The sequence below is a fragment of the Gekko japonicus genome, unplaced genomic scaffold, assembly GCF_001447785.1.
Source record: "Gekko japonicus isolate JY-2015 unplaced genomic scaffold, Gekko_japonicus_V1.1 scaffold1924, whole genome shotgun sequence".
NCBI lineage: Eukaryota > Metazoa > Chordata > Lepidosauria > Squamata > Gekkonidae > Gekko > Gekko japonicus.
In genome coordinates, this window is record NW_015175419.1 from 276730 (window position 1) to 290466 (window position 13737).

A 13737-nucleotide genomic window follows, 5' to 3' on the forward strand; every position below is an offset into this window, starting at 1 on the left:
CAGTTAGAAGCACCATCGCATTTCCTTGTAACAGTTTAAACTCAAATCTGCCAGTTCCACAATTTTATAGTCTATAGTTCTAGTGAAATTTGCTTCTTAGCCAAGCACGGTTTCCATAGCCGTTTTACTTTCATAAAGCAAATGTCCCTTTCTCTGTTAAAAATGAGCCACAAGTCTTAGATCACTAACGCTGCAGTGGAAGTAATTTCTTTTAGGATTCCATAGAGTCTTTAGCCCCAGGGAAGGTTTTTTATGTGCCTTAATGACCCAGTCTTTTCTCCGCTGCTTGAGAGAGGAAAGAGGCGAGGGGGGGGAATTCCACTCCTCATTTCTTTAACTTCTTGGGGAAATTTGGAGGGGCAAAGCTTTGGGAGGTTTTTCAAGCTTAAAAGTTGCAAAGTCGTGTACTCAATTGTCATTCAGATCTTCGCTGATGTTATGGCAAGGTTCAAGGCTCTCTTCTAGGGGGAAATCACGGCTTGGCAGCCATGTCTAGTCATGTGTACACAACTCGGTGCTTCGGCTTCAGGACGATCCCGAAGCTCAACCCGCTCATTGCAGCTCGCGGGAGGCTCGGATCAAGTCCCCTGCAACTGACTCTTCCTCCAGAAGTGTTGGTGAGATATCGAGAGGCCCTGATTATCCCCTAAGAAGCATAGAGAGTCAGCGATTCTTGGGAGCCCCGGAGAGATTGGCTGCTTCACTGCAATGTAGCCCTGCTTCCTCCGGGTTTTTAAAAAGTCTTGTCAATTTCAATGTTGGATTTCCCCCCTTTGCCTCCATTCCTTTCTGTTCCCTTTCATTCGATGAACTAATGCTAAAATGCATGCACAAAACCTGAACCATGAGGATTTAAGTGGAAGGGGCTTGCTGGACGCTACTGTGCATCTGCGATAAGGCAATTGTGTAAATTAACAACTTTAGACACACACCCCTCCACGTCACAAATTATGTTTCATCCTGATTTGGAAAAATGCATTTTTAAAAATTGTAGCTGCAGAGTAAATACACTAGAGGAAAAAGAATGATGTGTAAGATGGGCACAGAATCTGAAGTCAAGATTAAAGGCTTACTGCTCTGAAAACATGCAGTAAAATGTGCATGCATAATGGGTCTTCAAATCATAATAAATAGTGAATGAAAACAAATATAGTAGTAAACTGTGCTTTATTGTTTAGAATGTATCCTAAAGTTTATTTTTACATACAGTTATCCAAATTCCACTTTGACATTAACCCCACTTGTTGCCTGGAGTTTATCAAGTCAATACTCTGACTCTGTCTAGGTTTGCTCTCGTATGCTCACATCTACTGTTGCAACAGTTAGATTTGAGTCCAGTTGCAACAGTATTAATAATCTTCTCTTTTAGTGTTGTTGAGTTACCTACAGTCACATGGGATACTTTTTTCTGTAATAAACTTTCTGAGCTGCTTTACCACATGAAAATTTTTGTTATGACCCCATTCTGAAACTGTACTTATTCAAAGTTGTAAAGGTTTCATTTGGACATCCTGTATATCTGGAAAGTAAAGCTCGATTGAGCTAAGTATTCTATTGGCATTTGAGGGGTATTTGAAGTATGGGGTAGTAAGAGAAAACTCTTGACCAGTGTACAATGTTGTGCATACAAATCCAGACTGTCTTAATATGAGGTGATGAAATTATAAAAGGAAACTGTCAGTAGCAGGACCCAGATGCAGATAGATGTACCGTAAGTCTTGTAAGTAGATAACTTCCATCTGCCAATAGTCTGGATATGGGTAGAAGGAAGCCCCAGGGTTGAGGCAGCAGTAGCCACCCCTGTTCCAAAAGAATGGGCCACACAATCCCCCATTGGCTGCCATCCCAGCCCTGAGGATGCTAGATAATCGATACCTGGTGAGTGGGAAACCATCCGCATAAATTCAGAGGTCCTGGCCAAGCAGGACAGGCCAATAGACCATGCAGGGCAAGGGAGGGGGCCAGGCACTGCCTGGAGGCAAAAGCTTGCATCCCAACCCTTTGGTCAGTCTTGGACCTCTTGATGACCAGGCAGATTTCAGAACTAAGGACAGTAATGTCCCCTGCCCCCAAAGCCCATCTGCAGTCGTCTTTGCAGGAGCTGGTCACCAATTTACCAACTCTAAACGCCCTGAAAAAGTGTGAAGCAGGCCTCAAATAATCTGGCCTTAAAAGCTGAACAACTGGTCATGAGGAGCTTCTGGATCAGCTTGACTAGGATGTAAAAGGTAATAGGCCTGTGGGGGTCAGGTATAGGTGGGGAAGACCCTCTTACAGCTCTTTATTGTCTGATGGATGATGGAATTGCATGGATTTGAGAGAAGCCATAGGTTTCACTAAAGAAGGAAATGGCCACCAAGTTTTGGGGCAAGGCCCTCTCATTGAGGCCAGGTACTGGAGGACCAAGCCCCCAGTGCTAAAGGCTAAAAAGCCCATGGCAGCTAATGAATAGGTGCACAAGATGGAAGAAGCAACTAAGCTGAATTCTCCCTGCATTATTGACTGTTCCCAAGGGCCCCGAGTTCTTCCAGGAATGGAACAGTTATAGAATAAAAGTAAAATTAATAACAAACTGATGTAATCAAATACTAAAATGTAAGATAACAATCACCTATTAGCCTGAACCAAAACCTACCAAAATAAATGGAAACATTGTTAGTGATTTCTCTGGAGATGTGCCTAGTCATGTGTGATATGTTGATAAATATTTAGTGTGAGGATCTAGGTAGTTAAGAGTCCTTGAAATACCGAGACTTAATTACAGAAAGGAAAAGCAGAGATTCATAAAATATTGCCATACAATTTCTTTCATGTGTCAATATGATTTTTTCCATCACATTATTGCCACCATAGACAGGACTGCGTCTTTGAAATTCAGCATAATTATATAGTGTTGTATAATATTCTAGCATCTGATAAAGGGTAATCTGTGGGTGGATTCAACAAACTGCAAGTAGAGCTTCACTTACAGAACAGATGTTTACAAATCCCCATTCCTATCCTACATGTACTTTCAAAAGCGTCTCTTGAGTTCTGCAAGACCCCTGACGGTGCCTGGAACACAGTGTGGGAAACTGCAGCTTGAGGGGCAAATTTATGGAAATCACTGAACACTTCCCTGTTCTGTGTACAGATGTCTTGTGGTGGTTCAGGGGCATTCTGATCCTTTTGATGCCCATGAGATCCTCACCCCAGGGGGTGCCCCTTTTTTCTGTAGTTTGATCCCCTTTCTGTACACATGTACACCTGAACGTGGTCCTAGAAATGATAGAAGGAGCCTGAATCAAAGTGAAATTAAAAGGAGGAAAGGAATGCAGGGCCACTTCTCTATTAATCGTAAGTGAGAGTCAGTTGAAGGCCATTTTCCCCAAGGACCCCAGAGCTTCCTCCCAGCTCATTTGATCATTATCAGTGACCAGGATTTCCAAAACAATAAGCCATGGGTCAAACTCCAGACTTTTCCCAGTTGTGGCAAGTACTCGTAGATGCAAACATATCTGACTTTCAGATCTTCCCAATGGAAAACGTTTGACATGCCAGATACAAAAGGGGAAAACTTCCCTCCACAACAGAAATAACAGTTTCACATACTTGCACACCTACTGAAGGATTACATTTTTATTATTTTCAACTCTCCAAGGCCAACAACCTTTCCCCCTCAGAACACCAAGCTAGAAGGTATAACAAGTGCCCCCCCCCCGGCCCAACTTTTGTAGCCAGTTTTGGAATCATCCTGTTACCCCAGCCTCTCAGTTGGTCCCTCATCTCTTTCTGACCCCAAATCTCTGTTTCATGGACCTGGAACCACACTTCTTTCTTCTGGTCAGTTTCACCTCCTGACATAGCTTCTTCAGCACTGCAGACAATCCATCCTCCCCCTCTTCTCATCAGACAGACTCATATATTTCATTTTCTTTATAGGTTTATTTCCCCTGTAGCCAGGCAGTCATTCTAAGGAAAGGTTTTTGGTGCATTTTTTACTGTATTGCATTTCCATTCTGTAATTTTCAGTACTTCTACCTTACTGCACAGGTTAACGTGCTCTCTTCTACTGTTTCTGTGAGGCAAAACATCTCCGATTCCTCCCAAGAGTTAGGATGAATATTAACAGGCCTATTCCATCTTGCAGGTGTCAGTAATTGGGTCTTCCTGCCTACATGGCCCTTATCATCTTTATAAGGCCAGAGTCAGGAGTGTGATAATTAGCTCTTCTTGGGAACCTGTGGCCCACGGGATGGGGGGAAGAAGAAGAAGTGATGGCAGAACCTTCTAGAGGGTTCCAGCGAGAACATGTACTGATTGTATTGTCACCATCACCTGATACAAGATGGCTTGAGGCTATAATTGGGCTAGGAGCCAGAGAGAGAGATCATGCTAACTTCATGATTCTGGTGGACTGAGGCCTGGACTTGCATTGCAATGGATGGCTACGTAGAGAACCCTTAAGCCTCTGCCCCTGGAACTCTAAGATTGTAATAAGAAAATAAAGGGCCGCACCAGGCCAAAGGAGATAGAAAATCAGGCTAAGGCCAATGGTGCAAATCAGGTAAAAATATATTTTATTACTCAGTTAAATTTCCAAAAATTCCCTATGTGTTTCACCAATCGGCTTTGTCAGGTGCATCTGCTTGTCTTGCAGTAGTTCTTCAAAAATTCTTTTACTCTTTTTGAAGAACTACTGCAAGATGAACAGATTTCCCTGACAAAGCCTGTTAGTGAAATGTGTAGGGTTTTTTTGGAAATTTAACTGAGTAATAAAATACATTTTTACCTGACTCTAAGATCGTGTCATCTAATACAAGGTATAAATGCATCAGATAGGAAATTAGTTTTTCTTATTTTCTCAGCTGTAAGGATTTTAGAGTTTTGTGTTGCCTAGAAACAAACTTATTCTAAAAGTATTCAATGAACTTCATACATTTTTACAAAGGACTGGTTTCTTTTGTACAGCAGCCCTGGGAACCCAAGGGGGTTCAGGCTTGGACTCCCTGATAGTTTCGATTAAAAAACAACAACTGTTGATGAGTCTTTTCCTCATCATTTTTCGGAATGTTGATCTGAATCTGCACCTCAGAGTACATAGACTAAATGATCCCAAGTATATAGGTGCCCAAAATACACTTGTCTGTTTCATGCAAGCAGGGGGCCACCTTTGCACGTTATGGCCCTGACACGTGTATACCAATTTTGGTAACACTTTGCTGACATAAGACTCACGCTGGTCAAGGAAAAGATAAGCTAGTGATGTCTGTACTTGCTTAATTTTTAAAGTTTGTCTCTCACTCTGTTATCTCTGTTGAATTTTCTCCTGATTTTGTATCTATTCCCTATGGTACAGATTTGATGCACACTTTCTAGTGTATAGATTGATGATCTGTATATATTAATTGCCTAAAACTGTAGACTGAGTTTGTGCAATTGTTTTTCAATAAGACTGGACTGTGAAATCAAGGATTTCCCTGTGAAATCCAAACGTTTGTGTGTCTGTATCTATCAACAATTAATAAACATTTAAAGTTCCTACTATATCCAAAGGGAAGCACTGGAGTAAAGCCTGAGAGAGCCTGGGACAGTTTTTGAATTTGAGGCAAGCCCCATATCAGTACATAGCTTGCATCTATACTATTTTTTCCAATAAATATCTGGTTGTCATTATTGATGCTAGTGGGACTGATGGGATGGTCTTGTTGAATTAACTGACTTGTTTTGATCATTTCAGTATGTTTTTTTGCTGTTGAGTCTAATTGAGAAAGGCAGTCTATAAACATTTTAAATAAATTATTATCCCTTTGCTGTTAGGCATATAGTCTGCTTTCCACAGACATGTTTTGGTGGTGTGGATAATTTCATTTTTCCAAGACTGAAATGCTACTGTTGAGTGGATGGAAAATGTGAGGCATTCCCCAAGCTACTGTTTCCATGGTAATTGGAAAGCTAGGTGTAAGCTGCTGTATCAGTGATGCACAAACATATTGGATAGTGTGTGTGGCTCAGGCACAAAACCACGCGTGGGGCATTTGGGGGCAATGCCCCCCCACAGATGAGCGCTGCCTCCTCAGACAAAGCTTCAAAAATTAAAAAAAATTTAAACATCAACTTAAAAAAATTGTAAGATGTGTGTGGGGGTTCCAAAATGACCCCAGTCACAGTCAGGGAAGCGTCAGTCTCATTTTCTTTTCCCAGCCCAAAAAATAAATAGGTTTTTAAAAATGTAAATGAAATAAAATAGCAAAAAATAAAATAAAATTGCAAAATGCACAAGAGAGAGAGAGTCAGAGATTCCCCCCTCCTCCCTGGCTTACACAGAAAAGCAGCCTGGAATCAAGTCTCTCCAACTGAAAGGACTAGAGGAGGACTAGAATTCGCAGCAGAGCTGGAGCTGCTGCTTTTGCTGCTGCAAAGAGGAGCAGCAGGTGCACTTTTGGTGCCCCCTGGATTTCCCCATGCCCCACCAATCAAAATTTTCTGGCTACACCCCTGGTGTGGTAACAGTAGTGACCAGCATTGCTCTCACATCAATACCTGCACCATTCTGCAATAATTGTGCTTTCCCTTTTTTCTTCAGGTGTCAGGTGCCCTCCCTACTGCAGTCCTCAAGAAGAGGAGTGCTCATGGGGCCTTTTAATAAATAGACACAAGGATACTCTTTTTCTCTGGCAGCAGTGTCCTGTAACATTTAATGATCCCCCTTTACCTCTTTTAAATGAATTTAGTTCTTTACAGACTGCACACTTTCCCATTTCAGTAGTAGAGCACATCACCTATGGGGAATGGGTTATCCCCCAGCCTGCTCCTAGTGCATTTGCTACTGCTACTGAATCAGCCTAGTGTCAGTTTTAAAAAAAAACAAAAACACAACACCCAGCTCCCCTCCCCCCGATAATATCCTATTTCAAAAGCAGCTAAATCAATAGATGATAGGGTACTGGAGCAATAAATGCCTCGTGAGCTAACGGTGTATATTTGATGTACACTAAGTTGTGCAGTATCTTCTCTCTTTCTTGCTTGCAAAAATTGATTTCCACATCCAGCAAAATAGCACAGTCTGAAAATGCCTTGCAGTGGAACAGAATTCTTTACTAACCAAGAAGGAAGCCAAGAGTGCGTGTAATAACTTGTTAATAGCTGAGAACTGCGTATCTAGAGGCCAGTTGGACCTATAATTGAATATGAAGCATCTTTTTTACACAAGAGGCTTTACAATATCACCTTTCCCTGTTCCCTGTGGTTTCTTCTTCAGGCAGCAGCCAGTAAAAGTCCTCAGAGTCTGCAGTGCTTACGCCACTGAGGGAGCCTGGGCAAGTGTTTCACTGGTACACTAGACTGAGCAGGTTCGAAGCCTTTTATTGCTGAAAAAGAGAAGCAGCAAACTCGGCACAGTTGGGAATACTATGGGAGGCATCTTTGACTAATAAACTGCTCCAAACAGATTTCTTTCTTACACTACAAAAACAATTAAAAAATCAAAACTTTTTGCCTTGACAACCAATGACATAGGCAGCTCTTCTAGTTCTAGGGTTGCCAAGTCGTTGCAGTTGCCGCAGCAGGGGACTCCCGGGCGGTGACTGGAGCGTGTGCGTCACACGCACGTCACCCGGAAGTGACGTTAGGATGCGGGGCACGCTGGGGGTGGGCCCACGACCATTGGAGGGAAAACCATCGAGTTTTCCCTCCAATGGTCGTGGCCCCGCCCCCAGTGTGCTAGCGGCGGGGAACGGGCCTCTGGGGCAGGGGTTTCCCCGCCCCCCGGGGGGACTTGGCAGCCCTATCTAGTTCATTAACACGTCTGGTGATTATAGATGCAGCTAAACTGACACAACTAGCACAAGATACCTATGAGGGCACATTTCCTCCATTACTTTAACCACACACTTCTTAACAAATTCACCATCAGTGAATGGCCTACCACTCTCAGCAATACATTTAGCAGCATGATAGCTGGCCCTCACAGAAGACAGGTTCTCAGCATGTTCTCTTAAACTATTTTGTTGCAAAAGCATTTATTTTTAAAAGAGAATTTATCTTGTTCACTCACACCTCTCCTTAATATATTGAGTAGCTCTTGTGACAGGGTTCAAAGTGCCTTTTAACATTGTACTCCTTTAATACTGAGACAGTTTCAAGATCTATCAGGCAAACTGCTCTATCCTTGTTTAAACAAAGAAGGACTCAGTAGTCCATTTGTCATTAAAGACATGGTGCTCATCTGCAATTCTTCGGTTCTTTGAAACAGCACTTTCTTTTGCAGACATCTTACAGAATTTTTAGTAGAGCAGCAGTTGCAGAGTTTCAATGTTATCCATGAATAAATAAAACTACGAGAAGTATAGTTTTAGGGGTCTAACTCTTCCCTTTCCCATCAAATCCACCCCACTCTAGCTGCTGCTAGGGATTTTCATTTTGACCTTGGCAAAGAAGAGACCCCTGCCTCTATAGTTCTCAGGAATATTGGGCCATATGCACGGGCTGGGAAGAATTTTTTAAACATTGTTTATGAATTTGGCAGAGTTGCAGTTCTAAGTATTGAATACTGTGAAATTTATTTCTTAATAAGCACACTGCCTTGAGGTTTAAATCTACAAATGTTAATACTTTAAAAACTGGGGGCCCTCCAAAAAAGGGCAGGTAGAGAGAAAGAGCAAATTAAAGGGCAGCCTCCCACCTGAAGCAGGGGATATGTTGTTAAATTGGCTTCAGATGATATGCAGGGGGCACATGCACATCACTGCCTGCCAGCCAAGCCTCAATCATGAAAAGCAAAATGGCAGACGGGGGGGGGGGGATTTGGCTCTGGAGGAAGATGAGGGAAGGGGGATCCCAAAAGCTTCCCAGCTAAGAGAGTACCCCTTCCCTCTCAACCCAAGGGGACACTCACCGGCTCCTGCAATCATAGATGCATGAGAAGACTCCTAGCTGGAGTGGGTGGGGGAGGAGAGGCAGAAGCAAGCAAGGCAAAATGTCAGAGCAACCACCTCTAGCTGAAGGAGGAGGAATGCTTTTGACTGCAGCAGCAACCTCACCAGTAACCTTGGAAGCCACTTGGAGGAGTTTTGATAGGTGCAGCCTCCAGAAATGTCCAGTATGCAGAACACCTTCTCTTTGTGGTGCCCTCTCCTAGGTTTATCTGTACAGCAGTAGCCGGGTAGTGGCTTTCTCTATGGTAGATCCAGTTCTCTGGTTATCAGAGTGAGTGTAGAGCATGCCTTCATTAGCTACATTTAAGAAGGTGTGCAAGTAGGGTTGAACACACATTAAGCTGCCTTATACTGAATCATCAGACCATTGGTCCATCCAGGGGTCATTTCCTGCAGGAGCGCACAGGAGCAGAGCTCCGGCAGTAAAGAGCCCAGGGGGCGGGCACATGCAACAAGCCCCACCCCCTGCTCCCAGCAGCCCTCAGTCAGAGCAAGAAGCAGCCAGGTAAGTTGCAGAGCCCCCCCCCCCGGCCCCCTGGCCCAAAACAGTCCAGTGGCACCTTTAAGACCAAGTTTTATTCAGGTACAAGTGCGAGGACAGATCTGCGTGTCCCCCCCCCCCAATAGCTAGCAATCCAAAACAGTCCAGTGGAGCCTGAGCGGTGGGTGTTGCCCTCTGACACACTTCCGGTTATGTCAGGGTGTGTGGCATATGCAAATAAGTTATGCTAATGAGTTATGCTAATAAGCTCCTGCACCTCTTTCTACAAAATGACCCCTGGGTCCATCAAGGTCAGTATTGTCTACTCTGGATGGCAGTGGTTCTCCAGGGTCTCAGGTGGAGGTCTTTCACATCGCTTTTTGCCTGGTTCTTTTAATTGGAGATGCCAGGGATTGAACCTAGGACCTTCTGTATTCAAGGCAGATGCTCTACCACTGAGCCACGGCCCCTCCCCTACAACTAGTGGGGGGACTTACTGGCAGCAGAATTTAACCTGAAGAGTTTTGCCCAAATGCCAGAGAGCCCCTCTTGTCTCCCAGCGATGTGCTGATATCAAGAGCCAGTCTGGTGTAGTGGTTAAGAGCATGGACTATAATCTGGGAGAACGGTGTTTGATTTCCCACGCCTCGACAGACAGCTGCTGGTGTCACCTTGGGTCAGTCACAAGTTCTCTCAGAGCTGTTGTTTCAAGTGCAGTTTTTGAAAGAGCTCTCTCGGCCCCACCTACCTCACAGGGTATCTGTTGTGGGGAGGGGAAGGGAAAGGAAATTGTAAACCGCTCTGAGACTCCTTCAGGTAGTGAAGGGTGGGGTATAAAGCCAATCTCCTCCTCCCCCTCTTCTTCTTCCACCCCATCAGCCAACTGAGTGGCATGGGGAAGCACCCACTGGCAGCAGGGGAATGGCAAGCCTATGTACAAGTCAGTTCAGTTACTGAGGGCATTGGGGGGAAGGGTGAAGTTTCAGCAGATCTGGCTGTGCATTCTTAATCTCTGTGTTTTTAATTTCTGCATTGTTTTTATTTTGTTAGTGTTTATTGCAACTTGTGCTGTTAGCCACCTGGAGTCTAAGACGGCATATAAATATTTTAAATCAATCAATAAGGAAACCATCTCCTGGCCATTAGCTTCTATTGATGTAACATCAACAGACTATTCTGAGCTTTTAGCCTAACAAAGGAATAGTCAGCCAGCAGCCTTAACATACAGAATATATATAGTGGTATATGTAGCATACTTCATATATAACAATTTTAACTATTCTCTTCTAGGCTTTTAAATCTTTCCTCACAGTGCTGGCTGTATTATTGACTGACATGTCTAGGATACTATTAAAGGTCAGCAAATTGTACGATTAATAATTTATCACTGTACAGAGAGGGGATTTGGAATTTCTACCTCACCACAAACATACTGCCTATGTATGAAACAGAAGGCTTTAATGTGTCAGAGAGTTTTTTCAGATATTTTACATGCCATCTGGCTGGTGGGGAGGTTGACTATTTCTTAGTTCCCCCCATTTTCTAAAAAAACACTTCAGTGTTAATCTTTTGTATGTGGAGAGTTGATAAATGTTAACTTCAGGATCTAATTATTTTGTATGTGGGTAGATGTATGCAAATAATGCTCAGATTTGTTAAAAATGAAATCCTATATGATCTGTTGCTTATAAATGTAAACAATCTGTATTTTTGGCAGTATGTTATAAGGATGCATTGCTGTTGATATTTTTGGCACAGTCAAGCAACTCTTAAATGCGGTGTGGCGGCAGCAGCTTTTTAATTTTTTAGAATTTGTATTGATGTCTTACATTTCATATTCATTCATACTCCTTTTCATCACGTTTACATAACCAAACATCAAATACATCAATATTCCCCTTTATTATTCCCTCCCCACTTTCATGAGCGACCAGAAAAAGAACCTTATTATTATATCTCTAACCATGAATACACCCTATTGAGTTTTATCAATACATCGTTATTGGCCCCCCCTTCTCTTACCCATCTTATATACCCAAACCATTTCTTCTTTATCTCCAATGCCTCATCTTCCCATGTCTTATCCTGTTTTATTATCAATAAAATATCTGATTGAATCCATTCATATAAGTACCGGTTCCATCTTTCCAAAGTCCATTTTAAGGCATCTTTCCATCCATACACTATTACCGCATGAGTCGCTAGAATCATAGCTTTAAATAAATCCTTTTTGGACTTACCTACTTTATTATTTCCCAGAATTCCCATAAATGACATTTTCTCATTCAGCTCAATCCTAACATTACATAAATTATCAACCTTTTCCAGGATCAGTTGCCAAAATTGCCTTACCTTAGGGCATTCCCACCAAAGATGAGCATAATGTCCCCTTATCGTTTTACAATGCCAACACTCTGATTTCATTCCCTTAATCATATACGATAATTAAGCAGGTGTCCTATACCATTTCCAGATTAATTTCATTTCCAATTCTTTAAATTTTTCCATTTTATTTACAGCATCCCCTTCATTATTTACCTCCTGTGCTGATAGATTCACCTCCTTCTCCCATTTAGATTGTATTGTCATAATAATAAAATCCTTATCTTTGTTCAATAGACTATACATTTTCCTTGCAATACCCTTCTTATTGTCATCTTTAGATTTTCAAAGGGGTTATCCTCCTTATTTACTGCTTCAGAAAATGTATTTTGTCTCAAAACGCTATATAATCTCATGATCCTTAACCAGTATTATCCCGTCACTTTCTCTAATACTTCTTGTATTGGGATCAATTTTCCTTGAGAGTTATACATATCTTTCAGCCTAAAGAAAACTTTTCTCTTTAACTCCTTCCAAAAAGTTATCTCAAAATTTTTAAATTCTTGACTTAAAGATTCAAGCGGCGCCCATTTTGAAGGCATTGGTATCTGAACAACTTGTTTCTTTTCCCAAATCCTTAAAATTGTCTGTTTGGGCCTATCATATTTTCAATTTCATTTTTTATCTTCTGTATAAATATTCCAAATCTCCCTCCTCCATTTCTAGTATCCTCCCATCTCACCCATTTCTCTAGACTTTTACCATCTATTCCCATCATCATTCTTATTTGAAAAGCTTCATAATACCTTTGCTTTCTTCTTCCCAAACACCCAGTTTTCAATTTCCTGATCTCACGTTACTAACTGTTTTCTAGATATCCATTCTGGGAGTACCTGAAACATATCATCTTATGCATTATAAACATTTTAACTGCCCTCATCTCCCCCAATATACTCTTCTGATCTTGGACAATTAAGAAAGGAATTGGCTCAGCTATTATAAACATTTTAACTGCCCTCATCTTCCCCAATATACTCTTCTGATGTTGGACAATTAAGAAAGGAATTGGCTCAGCTCAAACTCATTATTGACTCAATAAATCAGAAACTAGGCGAACTTACTTCAAATGTGAAAGTGCCGGGGAAGAAAGCTGAATCTGCACTTCAAATCGCTAGAAAAGCAGCTGATGATTTATTGGAGGTATAAGAGTTTGAGAAGTGGGCTAAAAATAAAATATCCTTCAAGAGACCAGGTTAAGGGAAAGGAAAGCGAAACTATGTGGAGTTTCCTCAAACTTTTGTGTAACAACTCATCTTAAAGAGGAACCTAACAAATGGTTTTTCCAGACACTTTGGTCGGAGGGAGTAACAGAGACCTCTGAAGAGATAATTACCTCGGCTTTCCGAATTAACATTTCAAAGAGAGCTCCCCCAGGTGTCCCGCAAGACATCGTCGTCGAATTAAAAGAGCTACACATCAGAAACAAACTTTTTAAAATAGCTCGAGAAAAACAAGGTTTGCCCCTTGAAGACACATGCATGTTTTTGTATGCTGACGTCATCCAAGAGGTGTTGATTGTGAAACAAAGACTGTGTGAAACTGCAAAGAAATTGGGAGAAAAGGAAATACCATATAAATGGCTAGCACTTGGCCATTTGGTGGTTAATTTAAATAACAAAACATTTATAGCACATAATGAGATGATGGGTAAAGAACGTATCAAGGCTGTTACTAAAATGAAAGAAGGAGGTGTGTGAAGTGTTGCGCCAAATGCTTTATCTACAGCAGATGGCTAACTATAATTTTAACGTGAGTGCTGGCCAGCTCTACCAATGTGGTGTGTACCCACAGAGGCCCAGCAATGGAGATCACACGGGTGTTTTTCCAAAACAAAATAATATTTTTACTGAAGGATTTCGAGTTCACACATACAAAATAATCAGTCTCTTGTTACACATACACTCAAGATTCCTATAGAGTTACAGAAAGAATCTAAAAATAGATTATCAGTTACTTGGA

At 41.8% G+C, this 13737-nt stretch overlaps 1 protein-coding gene and 1 non-coding gene across 2 annotated transcripts in view; one reads left to right on the top strand and one right to left on the bottom strand.

Annotated features, from left to right (window-relative positions):
* TMEM163 (transmembrane protein 163) overlaps positions 1-13737 on the top strand; it is a gene marked incomplete at its 3' end in the record, with an annotated part of 147989 nt that overhangs the window by 61001 nt on the left and 73251 nt on the right. The gene's annotated exons all lie outside the window — the stretch shown is intronic.
* On the bottom strand, positions 9795-9866 carry TRNAS-UGA. Its single transcript has one exon. It is a non-coding gene; the product is annotated as a tRNA-Ser (tRNA).